The sequence below is a fragment of the Carettochelys insculpta genome, chromosome 20, assembly GCF_033958435.1.
Source record: "Carettochelys insculpta isolate YL-2023 chromosome 20, ASM3395843v1, whole genome shotgun sequence".
Taxonomy (NCBI): domain Eukaryota; kingdom Metazoa; phylum Chordata; order Testudines; family Carettochelyidae; genus Carettochelys; species Carettochelys insculpta.
The window spans coordinates 9960579-9966917 of record NC_134156.1 but is presented as its reverse complement, the minus strand read 5'-3'; positions in this window follow the sequence as shown (position 1 = coordinate 9966917).

Genomic DNA, 6339 nt, shown 5'->3' with positions numbered 1-6339 from the left:
CTGTGCAGATTGATTTCAGTGGGGCTTTGAATCTGAGTGAGGTGCTACTCAAAGGCAGTGGGGGAGTGGGGCTAGAATCCAGCCCTTCATTTATGAATTTGCTCTGGAACAGGAGTCTCGGATCCTGCAGTGAGGGGCTCTGTCTGAGAAACCGGGGAGACCCATCCGCCCACCAGCTGGGAGGCACATGGACGAATGGGATGCCACCCACTCCCTTCTCTGCACGACTCCCCTCCAACAGCTCCATAGCATCAGTGCCTCTACTTGCCCTGGCCTGGGCATGGATCTATCCTAAGGTGACCCCTGCTGCTGCCCTACGATCACCTCCTGGTATCTTGGTGGTGCTGGTGCTGCAGTTCAGGCCCTGCTCCTACAGCCTGGGAGTGCCGCCTCTAGGGCCATGGTGGTGCCATGCTGCGGCCTCTGCCTGGCAGCACGGCTGTCCCTGCTCTCCCAGGGGCTGCAGAGGGCGACTTCCCAGAGCCTGCAGCAGCTCCCCTTGCTACGCCGGAGGAATGAGGGCAGCTGATGAGCTTAACGCAGGTGTGTCCCATTTTGGGGCTGCAGGTTTCTGGGACAGAAAAATGGGGCCGTCTTGAGAAAATCAGGACGCCTGGTCACCAGCAATGACATCCCAGTGGGGATCGTATTACCTGAGTTTATGGTGTGAGGAGACCATTGAAAGTGATGTCTTCGTAGCCTGCTACAGAAGCTGTTCTGCGAGAGAACTCCCAGGCCCGTATGTTAACAGCTAAGGAACCAGTCCGAGTGCTCTGCAAAGTATTCACCACTGTCTTCATGGTGATTGCATCCTCTTCCTGCCAGCAATGGGGTTTTTCACCGGGATGAAAACCTCCCTCTATTCCCTCCCTAAGTGTTAGACTCCTCCAGTCTGAGTGGGTGCCATTGAATTAGAAGCAGCCTTGAGCTTTTCGCTTGCTGCTATTGCATGTTCTTCCTACCTGGCAGTGGGGCTGGATTTCCTTGCAGCTGTTGCAAGGTCCATGGAGTTAGGAAGGATGTCAGCATTGCAGTCAAGTCCTGTTTGGTCAGGGACTGCCAGAGGATCTATAGCCACATACTTTGGGCTGCCGCCTGCTGCACTGTTCATGGACACCGGGCGCAAAGGTGAGCTGAGGTCAGTAAAAAGAAATGGAGACACTACAGAGCCCCGTTAATCTGACTCTAAATATCACTGTCGGGAGGGATATTGGGGCTGGAAAGGAGGGATTCATGGGGCCCACCCACCTGAGGAGCTCAATTAAAAGCGACAAGATATATTAAAGGCAATGGGATTTCTGTATATCAAAGTGTAATAAAGACACGTATATTTGGTGCTACAGCCTGTGGGTGACTGGGAACCTTGGAGGCAGCTGCTCCTAGGTTGAAAGGGGCTGATGTGCATGGGTTCTCGTGCACCTAACTTAACTGAATACGGCTCAGGTATTTCTATCCCCCCACCCAGTGCCACATTCGGATTGCAGTGGTGGACCATCTGGCTGCTGATGTAGGCTGTGTCTACACGTGCACGCTACTTCGAAGTAGCGGCACTAACTTCGAAATAGCACCCGTCGCGGCTACACGCGTCGGGCGCTATTTCGAAGTTAACTTCGACGTTAGGCGGCGAGACGTCGAAGTCGCTAACCTCATGAGGGGATCGGAATAGCGCCCTACTTCGACGTTCAACGTCGAAGTAGGGACCGTGTAGACGATCCGCGTCCCGCAACGTCGAAATTGTGGGGTCCTCCATGGCAGCCATCAGCTGGGGGGTTGAGAGACGCTGTCTCTCCAGCCCGTGCGGGGCTCTATGGTCACCATGTGCAGCAGCCTTTAGCCCAGGGCTTCTGGCTGCTGCTGCTGCAGCGGGGGATTCATGCTGCATGCACAGGGTCTGCAACTCGTTGTCGGCTCTGTGGATCTTGTGCTGTTTAGTGCAAGTGTGTCTGGGAGGGGCCCTTTAAGGGAGCAGCTGGCTGTTGAGTCTGCCCTGTGACTCTGTCTGCAGCTGTGCCTGGCACCCTTATTTCAATGTGTGCTACTGTGGCGTGTAGACGTTCCCTTGCAGCGCCTATTTCGATGTGGTGCTGCGCAACGTCGATGTTGAACATCGACGTTGCCAGCCCTGGAGGACGTGTAGACGTTATTCATCGAAATAGCCTATTTCGATGTCACCACATCGAAATAGGCTACTTCGATGTAGGCTTCACGTGTAGACGTAGCCGTAGACATGTAGCAATTTCCTGCAGGGCAGCCTTAAAATCTCAGCATCCTCAGAAAACTCTCAGACCATGTGGGTCTGATTGAAGATCAAAGCCCCCAGGCATCAACATGAAACTATAACCATGCTTATTTACACAAGTCACGCATGTGCCCTATGTAAGAACATAAGAACGGCCGTACTGGGTCAGACCAAAGGTCCATCTAGCCCAGTATCCTGTCTGCCAACAGTAGCCAATGCCTGGTGCCCCAGAGGAGGTGAACCAAAGACAATGATCAAGTGATTTGTCTCCTGCCATCCATCTCCTGCCTTTGACAAAAGGCTAGGCACCATACCTTACCCCTTCCTAGTAGCCATCTATGGACCTAACCTCCAAATATTTATCAAGCTCTTTTTTCAACTCTGTTAGAGTCCTGTCCTTCACAGCATCCTCTGGCAAGGAGTTCCACAGGTTGACTGTGCGCTGTGTGAAGAAAAACTTCCTTTTATTAGTTTTGAACCTGCTACCCATTAATTTCATTTGGTGTCCTCTAGTTCTTATATTATGGGAACAATAAATAACTTTTCTGTATTCACTTTCTCCACACCATTCATGATTTTATATATCTCTATCATCGCCTCTCAGTCTGTGCTTTTCTAGACTGAAAAGTCCCAGTCTCTCTAGCCTCTCCTCATATGGGACCCATTTCAAACCCCTAATCATTTCAGTTGCCCTTTTCTGAACCTTTTCTAATGCCAATGTATCTTTTTTGAGGTGAGGAGACCACATCTGCACGCAGTACTCAAAATGTGGGCGTACCATAGTTTTATATAGGGGAAGTAAGATATTCTTCCTCTTATTTTCTGTCCCTGTTTAAATTATTCCTAACATCCTGTTTGCTTTACTGACTGCCGCTGCACACTGCGTGGATGTTTTCAGAGAACTATCCACTATAATTCCAAGATCCCTTTCCTGATCTGTTGTAGCTAAATTTGCCCCCATCATATTGTATGTATAATTGGGGTTATTTTTCCCAATGTGCATTACCTTACACTGACCCACATTAAATTTCATTTGCCATTTTGCTGCCCAATCACTCAGTTTGCTGAGATCTTTTTGAAGTTCTTCACAGTCTGCTTTGGTTTTGACTATCCTGAACAGCTTGGTGTCATCTGCAAACTTTGCCACCTCACTGCTTACCCCTTTCTCTAGATCATTGACGAATAAGTTGAACAAGATTGGTCCCAGGACTGACCCTTGGGGAACGCCACTAGTTTCCCCCTTCCATTGTGAAAATTTACCATTTATTCCTACCCTTTGTTTCCTGTCTTTTAACCAGTTCCCAATCCATGAAAGGATCTTTCCTCCTATCCCATGACCACCTAATTGACATAAGAGCCTTTGGTGTGGGAGCATGTCAAAGGCTTCCTGGAAATCTAAGTATACTGTGTCTACTGGATCCCCCCTGTCCGCATGCTTGTTAACCCCTTCAAAGAACTCTAATAGATTAGTAAGACACGACTTCCCTTTACAGAAACCATGTTGACTTTTGCTCAACAAATCATGTTCCTCTACGTGTCTGACAATCTTATTCTTTACTATTATTTCTACTAATTTGCCCAGTACTGACGTTAGACTTACCGGTCCATAATTGCTAGGGTCTCCTTTAGAGCCCTTTTTAAATATTGGTGTTATATTAGCTGTCTTCCAATCATTGGGTACTGAAGCTAATTTAAAGGATAGGTTACAAACCACCATTAATAGTTCTGCAATGTCACATTTGAGTTCTTTCGGAACCCTTGGGTGAATACCCTCCGGTTCTGGAGACTTGTGACTGTTTAGCTTATCGATTAGTTCCAAAACCTCCTCTAATGACACTTCAATCTGGGACAGTTCCTCAGATTTGTCACCTATAAAGGATGGCTCAGATTTGGGAATCTCTCTGACATCCTCAGCCGTGAAGACTGAAGCAAAGAAATCGTTGATCAGGCAAACGCCCCAGGAAGATGCACAAAGCTTTGGGATGCTGAGATTTGGAAAGGTGGAAGGATTTGGAAATGATTTATAGGGGGATAAAAATGTCAGTCGGAGGTGGGGAGGGGCTGATGTAAGAGGCACTATAAGAACATTTCAGTATCAGCTGAACCTCACCTAGTGATTCCCTTGTGCAGAAATGACCTTCCAATTGTGAGGTCAGCTGATTTTGGGGCGCTTTGCTCTGAGGGATGAGTACATTGATGCTGGACTGTAAGGGAAACTCTCACTCACTGATCTTAATGGAGTCATGCTGAATTTATGCTGGAGTGAGTGAAGAATTAAACCCAAGGTGCATGTTCCCTTATGCACAACTTCTTACACTGGAAAGGTATGTTGCTCAACCCCAGAGGGCTGGTAATATTGATAAGCCATAGCGGGAGCTACATCTGCGAATTACTGGTAGCTGGTGGCATGAGAAGTTACACACCCAATATACATGCCTCTGTGACCTCCACATACCCGCCTCATGGTGGGTTGCTGTTCTGTTTCACCACTGCTGTTGCCACAGGAGCTAAGTAACCAAACAATTTCCTGCATGAATGAGAGCTTTTCCTTCTGCAGTTTCTGGCCTCGGTAATGAGTCAGCAGGGTGCCCTGATGCAATTCAGAGCAGCCCAAACGTGAATTATGGGGACTGTTCCCTGGTGAAGGTCCATTCTCCAGCATCAATGACATGATGGGAGGTGCTGGGGTGGGGGTGCTGAGATCAGAGCCCTCGGGGCATGGTTTGTTTGCAAAGGTAGCTGGTACATTTCCCAGCTGTCACAGGTGAGGCCATGGTTCAGTGACCAGGTTCTGTGTTGCCGAGGATGCAGCATTGCGTGCATGGTGCAAGCTATGTTTTCCAGTGTGAGAGTGCTTATTACCTTCCTGACACAGATGAGAGAAATTCCACCTCCAGTCTCCACTGATCAGAATCCTTTTCTATCTTCCTTTACAGAGCCATAGAACGCTGGAACTGGAAGGGACCGCGAGAGGTCATCGAACCCAGTTGTCAGCACTCACGGTGGGATCAGGCACCATCTAGACGAGGGACAGGCCAGGCCAACCAGCAGCCGCTATCTCAGAACACAGATGTAGGTGAGCAAAAAGCCAGAGGAGGAGGAACTGGAGGAAGCACTGGGGCTTGGGCAGCCACCACCTGAGGCAGGCCTCACCCAGCTTTCCCTGCACACCCATTGGCCTGTTGCTCTCCTGCTCTCCTGCTCTGACTAGCTGGTGGGGTTGTGCCTTGCTGGCCTGGAGCTCATTGCTGCCTGACCTGGGAAATTCTTATTCTTCTGCCTCTTCCCATAGCCTGGTGGGATGTCCGCTCCAGGTGAGTCTCTCTCTGGTGTTACTAGGAAGAACCGGATGTAACCCCTGTACCTAAACCAGAGAGGCCCCGTTAAGAGCCCGCTGGAGGGGAGTGGGAGTGAGTTGTATCTGGGTCGTTGTTGCTAGGAAGCTTCTGGAACTGGGTGTGGTAGTTGTGGGTCTGCTCCAGGAGGCTCTGGGTCTGTTGCTGGAGTCAAACTCCATGAGCAAAAGCAGACAAGGCAGCTGCTGTTCTAAGGCCATGTGTCCTGTGTGAGCTGGGACGGGACGCTGCGCTCAGGAGCAGAGAGCAGGGTTTCCTTCAAACTTGTACACTTGTGATTAACCCAGCTAAATCTGTTCACTGGGGCTGCGTCTACACTACATTCCCCTTTTGGCAGGGGAGTGCAAATGCGGCCGATCGGAAATGCAAATGAGGCACCGATTTGCATATTGTGTGCCACATTTGCATAATGGCAGCCACTCGCTGTTCTGTAAGTGCTGTTTTTGGGGAAAAAACAAGCAGTGCAGATGGGGTTCATTGGAAAGCAACGCCCCCTTTTGAAAGCACCCTTCTTCCTGATATTTTCCAGGAAGAAGGGTGCTTACGAAGAGCGGGGGTTTCCTTTCAAATGAGACCTGTCTACACAGCTTGTGCCAGTCAAGTTCTCTAAGCTAGAAAATGGAAAGCTGGCTACCTGGCTGGCTGGAAGATCCATGGGATCATGGACAGGACAGGCTGAGCCTAGGGAGTGATCCCAGAACTTAGCCAGCCCAACCCAGGGTACAGTGGTGGGCTCTGCTCGTC